Source organism: Xenopus laevis, chromosome 3L, assembly GCF_017654675.1.
Source record: "Xenopus laevis strain J_2021 chromosome 3L, Xenopus_laevis_v10.1, whole genome shotgun sequence".
Taxonomy (NCBI): domain Eukaryota; kingdom Metazoa; phylum Chordata; class Amphibia; order Anura; family Pipidae; genus Xenopus; species Xenopus laevis.
This window is the reverse complement of record NC_054375.1, coordinates 142,543,466-142,559,803: the sequence shown is the minus strand read 5'-3', so window position 1 is coordinate 142,559,803 and position 16,338 is coordinate 142,543,466.

Below are 16,338 nucleotides of genomic sequence, written 5' to 3'. Positions count from 1 at the left end.
TCCATGCCACCGAAAAAATGGTAATGAGAGTCTGTCTTTGGTTTGTTGTTATTTTTATAATCTAGATGGGTAGGGGGGATGCACATTGGGAAAGGTAAACACCAATATATATAGTGAATAATGTACCCCCTACAGTAAAACATAAGGATATAATAAATCACCAAGGCATTCAATTCCCATATAAATCGTGGAACTCCTAGATGACTTTTAATATCCTCACATTTTACAACAGGGGGTACATTATTTATTATAATACCCAAGTTTTAGCGAGTCAGGTGAAATTACATCACTAAGCACAGATTATAACTGATGACATCACCAAGCACTGTTTATATAGATATCATTTACAGGATATTTAGGGCTCTTGTGTATTATAAGGTAATTATCTACATATAATGGGATGCCACCCGTCTACTTCTAACAGGGCATTTCTGCTTAACTGGCTTATAATTGGCAAATTGCAGGGCTGAATACAGGGCTGCCTACATTTGGCAGTGCTGTATTCATGAGCGCCTCAATTTCCCCCAACATACACATCATTCAGACACTTAGGGGCCGATTCATCAAGGGTCGAATATCGAGGGTTAATTGACCCTCGATATTCGACTAGGAACTAAAATCCTTCGACTTCGAATATCGAAGTCGAAGGATTTAGCGCAATTGCTACGATCGAACGATCGAAGGATTATTCCTTCGATCGAACGATTAAATCCTTCGAATCGAACGATTCGAAGGATTTTAATCCAACGATCGAAGGAATATCCTTCGATCAAAAAAACTTAGGCAAGCCTATGGGGACCTTCCCCATAGGCTAACATTGACTTTTATCTGCCGAACTAGGGGGTCGAAGTTTTTTTTAAAGAGACAGTACTTCGACTATCGAATGGTCGAATAGTCGAACGATTTTTACTTTGAATCCTTCGATTCGAAGTCGTAGTGGTAGTCGAAGGTCGAACTAGCCCATTCGATGGTCGAAGTAGCCCAAAAAACACTTCGAAATTCGAAGTTTTTTTACTTCGAATCCTTCACTCGAAGTTAATGAATCGGCCCCTTACTGGTCACCTGTTGGGCAAATAGACCTGTAAAGATTCTGCTTCTTCTATTAAATTGCTCCCACATGATCTGGCATCAGTAATGGGGCATTAGCTGCAGGGCAGAAGAACCTAAACATATACAAATCTCCTCCTAATATTAGTATAATTTAAGGCCCAGATAACTTCTGTTGCAAGTGAAGTGTGTCAGTGAATATCTCCAAATGTGGCCAAGCCCAATGGTTACTGGTAAAGAGCAGAGAGCACAGGATGTGGCCACCGACATAGAGAAGGAGAATAAGTTGCAACATATACTTTTGTGCTGAGCCACAGGAGAGAAGCATTGATGACAGATTCTGACACTGACCAGTCACAGCCACACTGTTACATCTACGTGACTAACAAGGAGAACTGTTGGCAGTCCATACCGAGAGACTGAAACTGGGCAGTTGAGAAGAGAGTAAGTGATTAAGACAATTTGGCTAACCTCATGTATTATCTTCCCTTTATTCTGTTGCCTCTGTTTATCAGCTACCAGTTAAGGGCATATTTTCCTTTAACATACTTTTGCTTTATACACAGTTATAATATCTATAGTTATATAGATACTATGGGGCACATTTACTAAGCTCGGGTGAAGGATTAGAAGTAAAAAAACGTTGAATTTCGAAGGTTTTTTTGGGGTACTTCGACCATCGAATAGGCTACTACGACCTTCGACTACGACTTCGATTCGAACGATTCAAACTAAAAATCGTTCAACTATTCGACCATTCGATAGTCGAAGTACTGTCTCTTTAGAAAAAACTTTGACTACATACTTCGGTAGTTTAAACCTACCGAGCTACAATGTTAGCCTATGGGGACCTTCCTCTTTACTTTTCGAAGGGTTTTTTGATCGAAGGAAAATTGTTCGATCGATGGATTAAAATTGTGCGGATCGTTCGATTCGAAGGATTTAATCATTCGATCGAACGGTTTTTCCTTCGATCATCGATCGTAGTATTTGCGGTAAATTCTTCAACTTCGATATTCGAAGTCGAAGGATTTTACTTCGAGGGTTGAATTCGAGGCTTAATTAACCCTCGATGTTCGACCCTTAGTAAATGTGCCTCTATATGTACTATGCTCTCTGCAGCTTTGTTAGAAGAATAAAGGCTTTTATAATAAAATTAAACTGGGGGGTTTCAACATAGGTGACACCTTAAAGGGAATAAGGCCAATGTTTATAGGGCAATACAGAGCTTTTCCATGAAAAGATGCAGATGACTCTACAGACAGTAGAGATGGGGCAATTTAACTTCTAAAAGTACAGGTATGTTATCCAGAATGCTCGGGTCCTGGGGTTTTCCGGATAATGGATCTTTCCATAATTTGGATCTTTGTACCACAAGTCTACTAGAAAATCATGTAAACATTAAATAATGTAGGCTGCTTTTTCCTCCAATAAGGATTAATTTACTCTGCTATGACCACTCAAGGCCAACTATGTCAACATTAGCCAATAGAGACACACAAGAAACTGAGGGCAAAGACCTAACTGCATTTATTATTGTTAGAAACACATATAAACACAGAAGCACCCACTTGAAGAGAGGAGCATGTCCCTCTTTATCAATGAGTAAATCCACCAGCAGCAAAGTTAAAGTTTCTTTTCGGTGAAGGCAGTCAGGTTGGGTGATGCTCTGGATGATAAATAATCCATTTAAGGGGTTCACGGTGGGTTGAATAATTTTTCTGCCTCCCTATTAATTGCATTTAGAATGTTTTGGATTCTGTTCAGACTCCTGCCATGCTGTTTGAGCTTCTGATGACTTGTCTGTGTTTGATGGATTTGCAATTCAGCTTTATGTGAATCAACAGAGAAGAGAGAAATGGCTCCAAAAGGGAAGAGGTTTTTTATTATACTTGAAATGTCAGCATGTCCCAGGAACTGTTGGCCCTAGTTTGAAATATTTTTAAATATTGCCCATTTTGCACTGCAATTAAATGTAATCAAAATTTAGTTTTCATCTGCTCAGGTTTAAATGTATATAACCCTTAATTTGTGGGTTTTCCCTGTAAGATGCTTGCATGCCTTTAGTGGTAAAAATAAAACCTTTACTAACCACAGAACCCTTAAAAGGAAATAGACTGTCTGCCTTGGGCAGCTCCTGTGTTGTTCAGCCAGTACTGGGCATCTGCTTCATGTCTCAACTATAACTATCCATTCAGAAAAGCCTGTATGTCTCATTTGTATTAAAAAAAAACCACAATAGATGTCAAAAAGGAAGTTCATTTTTAAATTAACTTTAAAGCGATACTGTCATGGGAAAACATGTTTTTTTCAAAACACATCAGTTAATAGTGCTGCTCCAGCAGAATTCTGCACTGAAATCCATTTCTCAAAGGAGCAAACAGATTTTTTTATATTCAATTTTGAAATCTGACATGGGGCTAGACATATTGTCAATTTCCCAGCTGCCCCTGGTTATGTGACTTGAGCTCTGATAAACTTCAATCACTCTTTACTGCAAGTTTGAGTGATACCACCCCTCCCCCCCAGCAGCCTAACAACAGAAATGGGAAGGTAACCAGAAAGCAGCTCCCTAACACAAGATAACAGCTCCCTGGTAGATCTAAAAACAACACTTAATAGTAAAAGCCATGTCCCACTGAGACACATTCAGTTACATTAAGTAGGAGAGATATCAGCCTGCCAGAAAGTAGTTCCATCCTAAAGTGCAGGGACAAGTCACATGACTGGGGCAGCTGGGAAACTGACAAAATGTCTAGCTCCATGTCAGATTTCGAAATTGAATATAAAAAAATCTGTTTGCTCTTTTGAGAAATGGATTTCAGTGCAGAATTATGCTGGAGTAGCACTATTAACTGATGCGTTTTGGAAAAAACATGTTTTCCCATGACAGTATGCCTTTAAGTAAGTTACACATGGGCCTGTCTGAAGCAGCTTTTTCATTGGTCTTAATTAGTTATTTTGTATACTTTCAATTATCATCCTTTCTATTCTGCCTCTTTCTAGCTCGCACCTGAAAATTCTATAGCGAGACTTTTTTATTGGCTTTCTTTCTTTTCAGGTTCCCTCCAAACTAGGCATCATGAGGGTGTATGTCCCCTATAATAGAATCCCTCTGCACAGGCTATGGGCAAAGCATGTGTTATGGCCTTGTTGCAGCTACAGTATAGTTGTATATTCAAACACTGACAGTTATGGACTGTCCAGACACAAAATGCCACTGGGCGGTCACCTGCAAGGCTTCTGCTTGTGTAAATGTTGCTGTTTCTTACTATGGAGAACTAATATCTGATGAAGAATGAAATACTGAACAGAAGATTCCAGTTTTGAATATAGATGGGAATGAGAAAATGACTCTTCTAAAGTTTGGTACAAGTGTAAAGCTATAGAAAATGGAGCGCACTGATACTCAAACTATGAGCTTTACCACTGTATTTGCTCCAGATGAGATCTATTATTGTCAGGTGTAGATCCTCACAACTGCGTGGAGGCAGGGTGCAATGCAACTTTGATCACTGCTATATCCAAAGCACAGATCAACAAAGGAGAATATGGCAACAATACAGGGCACAATAATTGAATAGCCAGTAAATACTCACAAACCAGAACATTAGCAGATCCTACCCTTCAATATAACTCATAAGAGTCCACCCAGAGTTTCTCTTCTTCCTCAAGGGACTCCTCCAGGGAACCCAGTTGGGCATCTATCTAATCCCTGAAACCTGTACACTGGTTCCCTTTCTAGGCAACAATGCCAATGGGGGGTCTAACCCCTTCTAACACTTCTTGGTGGAGCTGAGAGCTGCTTGTCTAGGTAGCCCTGAACCTGGCTATCTCTCCTAGAGACCTGTGGCAGGCTCTAGCTGCCCCTTACTAAATCCTGCACTAATGATGAGCTCCATGGTTGACTACCTTGCAAAAACCCCTTAAAACCGCATCAATATATATATATATATATATATATATATATATATATATATATATTAATGTACCAGCTATAACTAGGGGTCAGGTTTTGACCCAGGAAGGAGAGAGTTACTCCATCCTTAGACTAAGGGCTTCTTGTGTGAATGCACAATAAAAGAGGACCTCATTTAACAGCCCCCTGAACAAGTACAAGTGCTCATAGTATGGGTACAGTATATATGGCACTAACAAAACAACAAAAGTGCATTATTATGATATTCTCTCTGTTTCATTGACAGAGTCGGTGAGAGAGTTTTTAAATATGACTAAGTGACCAGGAAACAGAAAACTCCATCATAAAATAGGTTAGAACATCCTTCCGCCAGAAGGGACACAAGGGATAAACAAAGAACACAAATACAAGTAATGGAGACTGTTTACGAAAATGTGTTGCAGACAGGTAAGAGTTTAAGCACAAACTAATACATATGGACACCATGAACATTACACAGCTACTCAAAGTAAGTAGGAAAAGAGACATGTCCTGATTCCCTTTCTGGTAAGTCGTACACCTTTCAGGGTCAAGAATAGAGAACTGTCTCACCTAAATGGGGAACATTGGGAGGTATAACAGTTGCTCATATGTGAGAAATAAAAAAAGAGACACAGTAGGCTTTAAGCTCCCCATAGATGCTACAATTCTTCTTGCCGAACGACCGATTATAGGGAAGTCTGACCAATTCTTTCTAAATTTTCGTGCGGTTAGTGGGATTCGAACGATCGTACATAGTACGGTTTTTCGGCCGACATCTGTCACGAAATTGATCAGCCAGGTCAGGCCAAGCAGGCAGCTCCCCTTTGTTTTCCTGGCACATTGGTCTTTTTAGTTGATGGTCAATTCGTACGATCGTTCCGAGAAAATCGTGGTCTCACGATGAGGATCTGATCTTTTAAAAATCTCAACATCTATGGCCAGCTTAACATTTACAGTTGTTTTCTGTCTGTCTCTACATAAGGACAAGTATTATGGGTTTTTATATTTCTGGGAGACACTGTACTTACTGTAGCTTGAGGATGATTTCTGGATAATCAGCTTGCCTATACTGTTTCACAATGTTCTCTTTACTAAACTTACTGTGTTTCAAATGGACATAGGCTGGCCTACTTCCAACAGCAAAGTCATTAATATAAGCAGACATTTGTAGCCCAGAGGCTACTCCTCCCCGAAAAGTCATCCATTTGGGTCAATCCCAATTTACCAACCTTTCATTACTTCTGAAACATATAAAATATATATATAAATACAATTCATTGGAAAAAAATATGCAAATAACCTTGTACATTTAACCTTATGCATTTTATAAGGCAATGAATAAAAGGATAAGGTGACAAACCAAAGAGCTTTGCAATACCAGTGGGAGCCATACTGGATACTTCAGTATAGGATAAATGTACCTCCCGTTTCTTTTAGTTCCTGCACCTTATAAGAAGAAATGCTCACAAAGGAGGCTGGTATTCATCCTAATGGGTCTAACCATCACCATGTTCATTCTCTTAATCATCATGGCTGCCTTTTTATTCATCTTGTGTAAGTATAACCCTCTGTCATACAACTGAAACGAAAGGGGTCTCTTATTATTTTTCCTTATTTCCTAAATTCCATGCTGTCCAAAAGAACTGGAGTGAAAGAGGAGACCATATTTTGTAAGGCAGAGATGTTGGATGGCTGACCACAATAGGGGAAGTTTCCGCCATACAATCACCCTCCCCACCCCTGTATTTATGCAGACACATTCTGGATTTTTAATATCACAGTTTTAAATGTTGATATACCTGATATCTAGTGATGGGCGAATAAATTCATCAGACATGAATTACGGCAAATTTCTATTTTTTGCCGCCCGCAAATAAATTCACGAAACGGCAGCAAAAATTCACTGGCAAAAAAAATTGTCAAAATTATTCAGATGCCCATTGACATTAATGCCTTTGGACAAAATAGTCGCATGTATAAAAATTGGCACTTGTGTCAAAATTGACAGGCGTCAAAATTATTTTGACGCCCATTGACTTCAATGCGTTTCGCAAATTTTTCACCGTTTCACTTCACCGAAAAATTCACAAAATGGTGAAATATTTGCGAAACTCATTGAAGTCAATGGGCGTCACAATTATTTTGATGCCTGTCAATTTTGACAGAAGTGCAAATTTTTATACATGCGGCAAAATAATTTAGAAGCCCATTGACTTCAATGCTTTTTGCAAGTTTTTCACTGTGTCGTGAATTTTTCCATTGAAACGAAACAGGACAGATTCGTCCATCACTACTAATATCCCTTTACTTCTTATACTATAGTATGATATATATATATATATATATATATATGATGCACAAACATCCAGAGATAAGATGCAAGGTAAAGAATAGCAGCGAGCATTACAAAATACTAAAATTATGAATAATTAAAGAAGTATAAAAATTATGGGCAGTTTAATATTTACCAGAATGGAAGAGTACTGAGCAATGTGTTGGTGGTTTATTTATATATATATACATATGTGCGTGTGTGTGTGAACAACTAAAATAACCCACTACTAGAGATGCGGTTGTTAGATTACAAATTGCTGGTAGGGTACTGCCCACTTTGTGTTTGCAAAGTTACTGATAATAAAGGTTATCAGGAACCTGCAAATTCTGGAAAGATATTTGTTCAGTAACTAATTTGGTTCTGTCATGTTTTAATATGACCTGTTATCCAGAATGCTCGGCACTGGGGGCTTTGCAAATAAGTAATCTTTACCTTAAAGGGATACTGTCATGGGGAAAAAAAAAAATTCAAAATGAATCAGTTAATAGTGCTGCTCCAGCAGAATTCTGCACTGAAATCCATTTCTCAAAAGAGCAAACAGATTTTTTTATATTCAATTTTGAAATCTGACATAGGGCTAGACATATTGTCAATTTCCGATCTGCCCCAAGTCATGTGACTTGTGCTCTGATAAACTTCAGTCACTCTTTACTGCTGTACTGCAAGTAGAGTGATATTACCCCCTCCCTTTCCCCCCAGCAGCCAAACAACAGAACAATGGGAAGGTAACCAGATAACAGCTCCCTAACACAAGATAACAGCTGCCTGGTAGATCTAAGAACAGCACTTAATACTAAAAACCCATGTCCCACTGAGATACATTCAGTTACATTGAGAAGGAAAAACAGCAGCCTGCAAGAAAGCATTTCTCTCCTAAAGTGCAGGCACAAGTCACATGACTGGGGGCAGCTGGGTAACTGACAAAATGTCTAGCCCCATGTCAGATTTCAAAATTGAATATAAAAAAATCTGTTTGCTCTTTTGAGAAATGGATCTCAGTGCAGAATTCTGCTGGAGTAGCACTATTAACTGAAAAAAACATGTTTTCCAATGACAGGATCCCTTTAAGTCTACAAGAAAATGTACTGGAGACGGCCTTTCAGTAATTCAGAACTTTCTGGATAATGGGTTTCCGGATAACGGATCCTATACCTGTAATAATATATGTGGTTATCAAAATGCTTTGGGTTTCATTATAGACTATGGGAGGTCTGCCCAAATGTTGGAGCTCAAACAAAACAACATGGAGACAAAGAGGGAATGTAAGGAACAAATTTCATAAACCTCAAGCCAATCCCAACAATGAGATCACTTATTGGGTCGAGCTTTGAACATTTTACACTACATTATATTGTTAGTGAATGGCAATTAAGGGTGTTTAAAAAAACGTACACTCGCACACCCTGGCACTCTGAAGACATGAATTCCCAGTGCACAGTGAAACCAACCGAAATAAGAAAGGGAACCAGTCAGGTATTTTTGCCCTGAAACATTACATCCCAAAATAAACCATCAAAGGGCTTGCCCTGCTAGCATTATCCCTTTGTGCCAGTGATTTGTTCCCTTTCCCAATAGGGAAACATCATGCCACTGAGGAACAAAAATGCAAAGCTTGGAGTTTAGCATCTGCCATACATGCCCCCATTATTGCCCATCTTGTTACTGGAAACCTGCCAAATTCTGTAAAGAGAACAAAACTTTTTTGCAACAATTGTCCGATATGTTGTGACACAAAGCTATGGGTTTCTTTATAGATTCTGCTCTTTCTTCCCAAATGTTGGAGATTGAGAAAAACTTCACTGAGACACGGAATGAAGGTAACAGATTTGTTTTCATCTGATGCTGTAATAACATACCCTCAGTAAATTCTGTTGTTACCAGGGAGCTATCCTTTCTATTATCATGTAATTCAATTTGTAATAAAGAGCTGCTAATAGCTTATTATGGTTACAATATAGTAAAGCATGGGCTAGACTCAAGTCCCACTCAGTGGTACCCTCACATATAATGAAGGGTAGTTTAATATAACAGTATATGGTGCTATACTCATTTATGATTGCAAGGTGTGCTGCCAATTGCAAACTGGTTCTTGACTGCAATTCAATAATCAAACAGCCAACAGCAACATGGTATGGCAAAACTCTCACTAGAAACCTCCTAACATCTGGGATCCCTGCACTAGTGGATCTGTATTGTATCCTCACAATTACTACATATTGTCGGCTAAAGGGGAAGCTTCTTTCAGAGCCTAGCTTGGATTTAAATCAAACCTAAACCTGGACTGATCCTCTGAACATAAAGAACATACAGATCTCTAGAGTCTCTAAACTTCATTAGAAGATACAAGTCCTTAGCTCACCAGAAAACTGTGTACAAAAGTGAAGTTACCCTATCCTCTAGTGCCTTGTAAGCATAAATAAGCATCTTTTTCCGGCCAAACTCAACCAAAAGTCACATGGCACCTAACTATCTAATCTAAAAGACTAGAAGCTTCAGTTATCACTATTGGCTTGCTATTAAAATCTAGATCCCATTGTTACACAGTACATGGTATATAAGGCATGGACCAATCAAGTTCAACCTTTTTGCCTAAATGAAAACTGCCGAACTGCAAGTTGATCCAGAAGAAGGTGTAAGACGGCAGACGGCACTTCTGGACAATGTTTATTGTAGTAAACTGCTTTTTCTTTTATTGTACTTCCCGTCCAATCTCTATCATGTCTCTATAGGTGCTTATTGATGTAGTTCATGTAATACCAAATTATTTATATCATTCCATTAAGTCGCATTATTGGGAAGAGGGAGGAGAAAAGAGAGGAGGGGGTGGTTTTAGGATGAAAGAAAGGGGGGGGAGGGGGGAGAAAAAAACGGGAAACTAAATCATTCACCTAAGGGAAAACACCTGCACATAGTCAAGTGTCATTGGTCCCACCCAATTTTGTAAGTGAAGGTTCACGGGCAAAAATAGGCAAGACGTGTAAAGTAATCTCAACAGGTACAGAGTTCAAATCTAAAGTGTCGGGGCAATCATTTCAGAATAGAGGGTTTTATAACTGCAACACTAAGAATGTAGTATACCTCTTGGAGAGCGGACACTGCTGTAAACAATATGTGGGCCGCACCACCCGAATGTTGAAAGACAGGATAACGGAGCATATAAGGACCATTACAAACACGGAAGATACCACCCCGCTAGGAAACATTATATGACATGTTCCCCAAATGGTATCAAGGATCTAAAACTCAAAGTAATTGAGCAAGTAAGGGTTCCCATTAGAGGTGGTGATGTGATCCATAGATTGAACCTCAGAGAGGCATTCTGGATCCTTAAATTAGAAACTAGGATACCAAGTGAATTTAATTATAGACATGATATCATCTATCTTTATTAGAGAAACACATCAGATTTTATAGGGAACATAAGGGAAGACATACTTTAAGATAGGGAGCTTAATGAATCATATACACTGGCATGCTTGCCCGTTTTTTCTCCCCCTCCCCCCTTTCTTTCATCCAAAAACCTCCCCCCCCCACTTTTCCCCTCCCTCTTCCCCATAGTGCGACCAATGGAATAATATAAATAATTTGGTATTACATGAACCACATCAATAAGCACCTATAGGGATATGATAGAGAATGGACGAAGTACAATAAAAGAAAAAGGGAAAAACAAGGAAAGTAATTCCCTAAAAAAATCCTTCTAGATAAGGAAGCGCCATAGAATGAATCTTGATTGGCTTTTTTCCTCCTCAAACTATGATAATATACAGTACTGTTTGGCTTTTAGTGATGATATTATGTTTAAATATGTTTACTTTACTACAAGGTTTTTAAATTATTTAAATAAATAGGAGTAATTTTACAGAAAGTCCACTATGGGGTCACTCATTTTTACTGTATAAATCAACAGCTGTTTGCAATGGATTGTTAGCCTATGATTAAGGGATCACGTTAGGCCATTTGCAGCAGTTTACTACAATAAACATTGTCCAGAACTTCAGTTTGCCTGTGGAGTGTTTTGATCTAAAGAATACACCCTTATTTCTATTATTTTACTCTTTAGTATTATCTGGAATTCCAATTGCCCAAGTAGAGATGGAAGAACGTCTCATGGCGGAAATCACAAAGCTTAAAGAAGACATTAGTGAGTGCCACAAGATTTATTTCTCATACTCAGTCCTTGATATATTGCACCCCTAAGTCCTTTTTTTTCCTTATTTTAGGAAGATCCTATGGGGAATGTCAAAAAGAATGGAAATTGATAGGATCCACATTGTATTATATTTCAGTAACAACTCTGACCTGGGAGGAGTCTAAAAATGTCTGCATTGCAATGGGCTCAAGCCTTCTCATTCTGAAGAACCAAAAGGAAATGGTACAACGTTACATATAGGGGCAGATTTATTACGTTTTTGAGTTGTATTTTTTTGGTCAATACTCACATTTCCGGGTAGAAAAACTCAAATTGGTCGAGTTTTTTTAAAAAAAACCTGAATATTCAAGCATTATTATACCTCGATCTTTGGAATAGCTACACCGCCTTATACCGGTTGAGGCTCTGTAGAAGTCAATGGCAGAGGTCCCTTGAACCATTTGAATAGGTTAACAGCCTGCTTGATGTTCGATCGATTCAAGTTTTTTTTTTTTTGCCGATCAATTCGAGTTTTCGGGTCTCGAGAACTCGCAGAAATGGGTTTTTGCCATTTTTCAGCAGATTTTGTGTTACACAGCACAATAAATATGCCCCTAAATGCAACCTTTAGTAATATTTGGAAAGAGGTATGCTATCAGATTACTTTGAATCCTTCACTCGAAGTTAGTGAATCAGCCCCTAAGTGGACAAAAACTCTTAAAACAATGGTGGGAGCAGAGGTGGGTCACATTATTATAATATGAAATCTGTACTTACGTTATTAAGGATTCATATATAAAAACAAGTAATAACAAGTGAGATCGTGGCAGAGAGAGAATAGGAAGTGCAATCATCAGATATTTTACCCTCCACCTATTTATTGTAACACAACTGATGTCTGAACCATCAAGATCTGGTATCAGCAGTGAGTCATTGGTTGTAGGGCAGAACTATCTAACCCTATCAATATCTCCTCCTAATTTCAATAGAATGCATCGTGAGAAGACCCAGATAACTCATGTTTCAGGGGAAGAAGATAAATCTCCCCAAATCTCAGGCATAAATCACTAAATATAATGATTGGCTGTCAAGAGATAGAAAGATAAGTTGCTACAAATACTTCTGTGCTGAGCTGCAGTGGGGAAAGAACTGATGGCAGACGTCTCGTTGGTTCTAAACAGTCGCATCCACATTGTTACTTCTACATTACTGACAAACAGAACCATTTCAGCCTATATCAAGTGTCTGCTGACGCTGGACAGGTGAGAAGCAGCTTAAAACAAATGTATTTACATTTAAAAACCCCATTGAAAACTTTTTTGTTATCTTTATTACTGTATCTTCACTTTGTCTGTGTATTACATGTTTAAGGTGTAGCTCCTTTTTGTATGGGTCAAATAACGTTGGAAGGCTTAACCTTAATATACTTCATCTTTTTGTAATCTGATTTACCATGTTAGATCACAGCGTGGGCTGGAGGACATTCAGGCTTAATTGTCCCACTGTCCCCTAATTAAAGCCACAGCCTAATAAAACCCGTTGGGCATATGCAGTGCAACTTGATGTCAATGCAACTCAATCGTTACAGATCTAGGAAGACTTTGTTGAGGGAATTTGTAGCTTACAATTTCTAACAGGTATGGGACCTGTTATCCAGAATGGTTTGGAGCTGGGATTTTTCTGGATATTGGATCTTTCCGTAATTTGGATCTTCATACCTTAAGTCTACTAGAAAAATGTAAACATTAATTAAACCCAATAGGCTGGTTTTACTTCCAATAAGGATTAATTATATCTTAGTTTGGATCAAGACCAAGGTATCCACCAAATGAAATTGTGGTCAATAATCGGTCTGACGCAGAACTTTGCAGCAAAAGTTATTTCTCAAGTGTTGTAACTTTTGCAGCAAAGATCTGCGTCAGACCGATTATTGACCACAATTTCATTTGGTGGATAATTTGCTTCTCTGGACGGAAGCAGTGGTTAAAGGTCAATTATACTGAATCCATACCCGTTGTGTTGTTTATAGCAAGTACAAGGTATTGTTTTATTATTTTTAAAAATTTGGATTATTTGGATAAAATGGAGACTGCCTTCCCATTAGAGTCCTACATTGGGTTGGGTACAGATGGATGACCTGCAAGGTGGTTGAGTTTTGGGTTTGCGTGGGTAGTCTGAGGGTAACCCGTCTCGGTACCTGGCTATATTGCAGGACTGTTGGGTTTATTTAATGTTTACATGATTTTCTAGTAGACTTATGAAGATCTAAATTAAAACCCCTGGTCTCAAGCATTCTGGATTACAGGTCCCATACCTGTATAGTCCTGCTGAATTTTGACAGGCACATGGGAACAGATATAATGGCATAATCATAAAGGGGCAGATGGTGCCAAGAAAGAAAATTGTTGAATTATACTCTGACACATTAAAGTAATGTACCCTTAACTGTTGCCTTTACTAAAAAATTCCCTTAAAACCTTGCTAGAACCAAGCCAGCCCTTCTGCTCCCTGCTGGCACTCAGCATTTATTTGGTGTTATTATAGGTGAGAACAAAACTTTGGCTCAATCCCAAATGCCACCTATTGGCTACTTGTAAGGGCAGGGGCTGGCCAAGTTGACCAGACGCTCTAGACAGCCCAGCTGTCTGCCTCGCTCCCCTCCATTCACATGTGTAAACTTGCTAAATGATGTCACGCACGGAGGAGGGCACGAGTAGAAAAGAGACATCCCGGTGAACCTGGGAGGCAGGGAGCATACAAAGCCAGACATGGGGTACGTAGCGGACCCTTCAACAGACAGGTACCCAGCACCCCCTCATTGTTGCTCCTTAGGCAGCTGCCTCTTCTGTTAGTTCCGGCCCTGTCTAAGGTTCTCATGTTCTTTCTATCTATGGAGAATTAGTATCTGATAATTGAATGCCACTGGCCATTTCCAGTTCTGAATACAGATGGAAGAAGGAAAGAGATAAATTTTTTGCGCTCACAGCATTTAAAAAAGTACATTATTATTTATGCTTTCAGAGCATGTAGCAATAAAGGTAACACAGGACTCCCCTGAGGCTGGGTATGGTATTTTTAGGATCACACCTTACACTAAAGGCAGAACATTAACCAGTGTCAGAATAATTTAATATCAATAACAGTATAACAGTATAACAGTAATCACATCTGACACTCCAGGGGTCCCTTTGGAGAGCACCTATGTACAATGGGCCCTGTTCTGGTGGCTCAGCCACTGGGGTAATAAACAACATTACATAGTTACATAGTAACATAGTAAGTAAGGTTGAAAAAAGACACATGTCCATCGAGTTCAACCTTTTATTTTTATTAACTACCTATCTGCCAGTTGACAAGGCAAAAAAACCCATCTGAAGCCTCTCCAATTTGCCTTAGAGGGGGAAAAATTCCTTCCTGACTCCAAAATGGCAATCGGACTAGTCCCTGGATCAACTTGGACTATGAGCTATTTCCCATAACCCTGTATTCCCTCACTTGCTAAACACCATCCAACCCCTTCTTAAAGCTATCTAATGTATCAGCCTGTACCACTGATTCAGGGAGAGAATTCCACATCTTCACAGCTCTCACTGTAACAAACCAGTTCTGAATATTTAGGCAGAACCTCCTTTCTTCTAATCGGAATGGGTAACCTCGTGTCAGCTGGAAAGACCTACTGGTAAATAAAGCATTAGAGAGATTATTATATGATCCCCTTATATATTTATACATAGTTATCATATCACCCCTTAAGCGCCTCTTCTCCAGTGTGAACATCCCCAATTTGGCCAGTCTTTCCTCATAGCTAAGATTTTCCCTTTACCAGCTTAGTTGCCCTTCTCTGTACCCTCTCTAATACAATAATGTCCTATTTGAGTGATGGAGACCAAAACTCTACTGCATATTCTAGATGGGGCCTTACCAATGCTCTATACAGTGGAAGAATGACCCCCTCCTCCCTTGACTCTATGCCCCTTTTAATACAGCTCAAGACCTTATTTGCCCTTGATGCTGCTGACTGACATTGCTTGCTACAGCCAAGTTTATCATCTACAAGGACTCCAAGGTCCTTTTCCATAATGGATTTGCCTAGTGCAGTCCCATTAAGGGTATAAGTGGCTTGGATATTTTTACATCCCAGTTGCATGACTTTTACATTTATCAACATTGAATCTCAATACGACACTTAGCTGCCCAGATTGCCAGTTTGTCAAGATCATGTTGCAAGGATGCCACATCATGGATGGAATTAATTGGGCCGGATAATTTTGTGTCGTCTGCAAACACTGATACATTACTTACAACATCCTCCCCTAAGTCAGTAATGAACAAGTTAAATAAAAGTGGACCCAATACTGAGCCCTGGGGGACCCACTAAGAACCTATCTCCAAGTAGAGAATGTCCCATTAACAACCACCCTCTGTACTTGATCCTGTAGCCAGTTTCCTATCCACGTGCAAACGACTTCATTAAGCCCAACAGACCTTAGTTTAGAAAGCAGTCGTTTGTGGGGCACAGTATCAAACGCTTTTGCAAAATCCAAATAGCTCACATCTACTGCCCCCCCCCCCCACTGTCCAGAATCTTACTTACCTCATCATAAAATCCAATCAAATTTGTCTGACATGACGTATCCTTCATAAAGCCATGCTGATTGCTGCTCATAATGCCATTCATTAGGACAAAATTTTGAATGTGATCCCTTAACAAGCCTTCAAATAATTTGCCCACCACAGATGTCAAATTTACTGGCCTATAATTGCCAGGCTGAGATCGTAATGCCTTTTTAAATATTGGAATAACATCAGCTTTTTCCAATTCATAGGCACAATACCAGATGACAGTGAATCTGAGAAAATCAGAAATAAGGGCTGGTCTGAAAC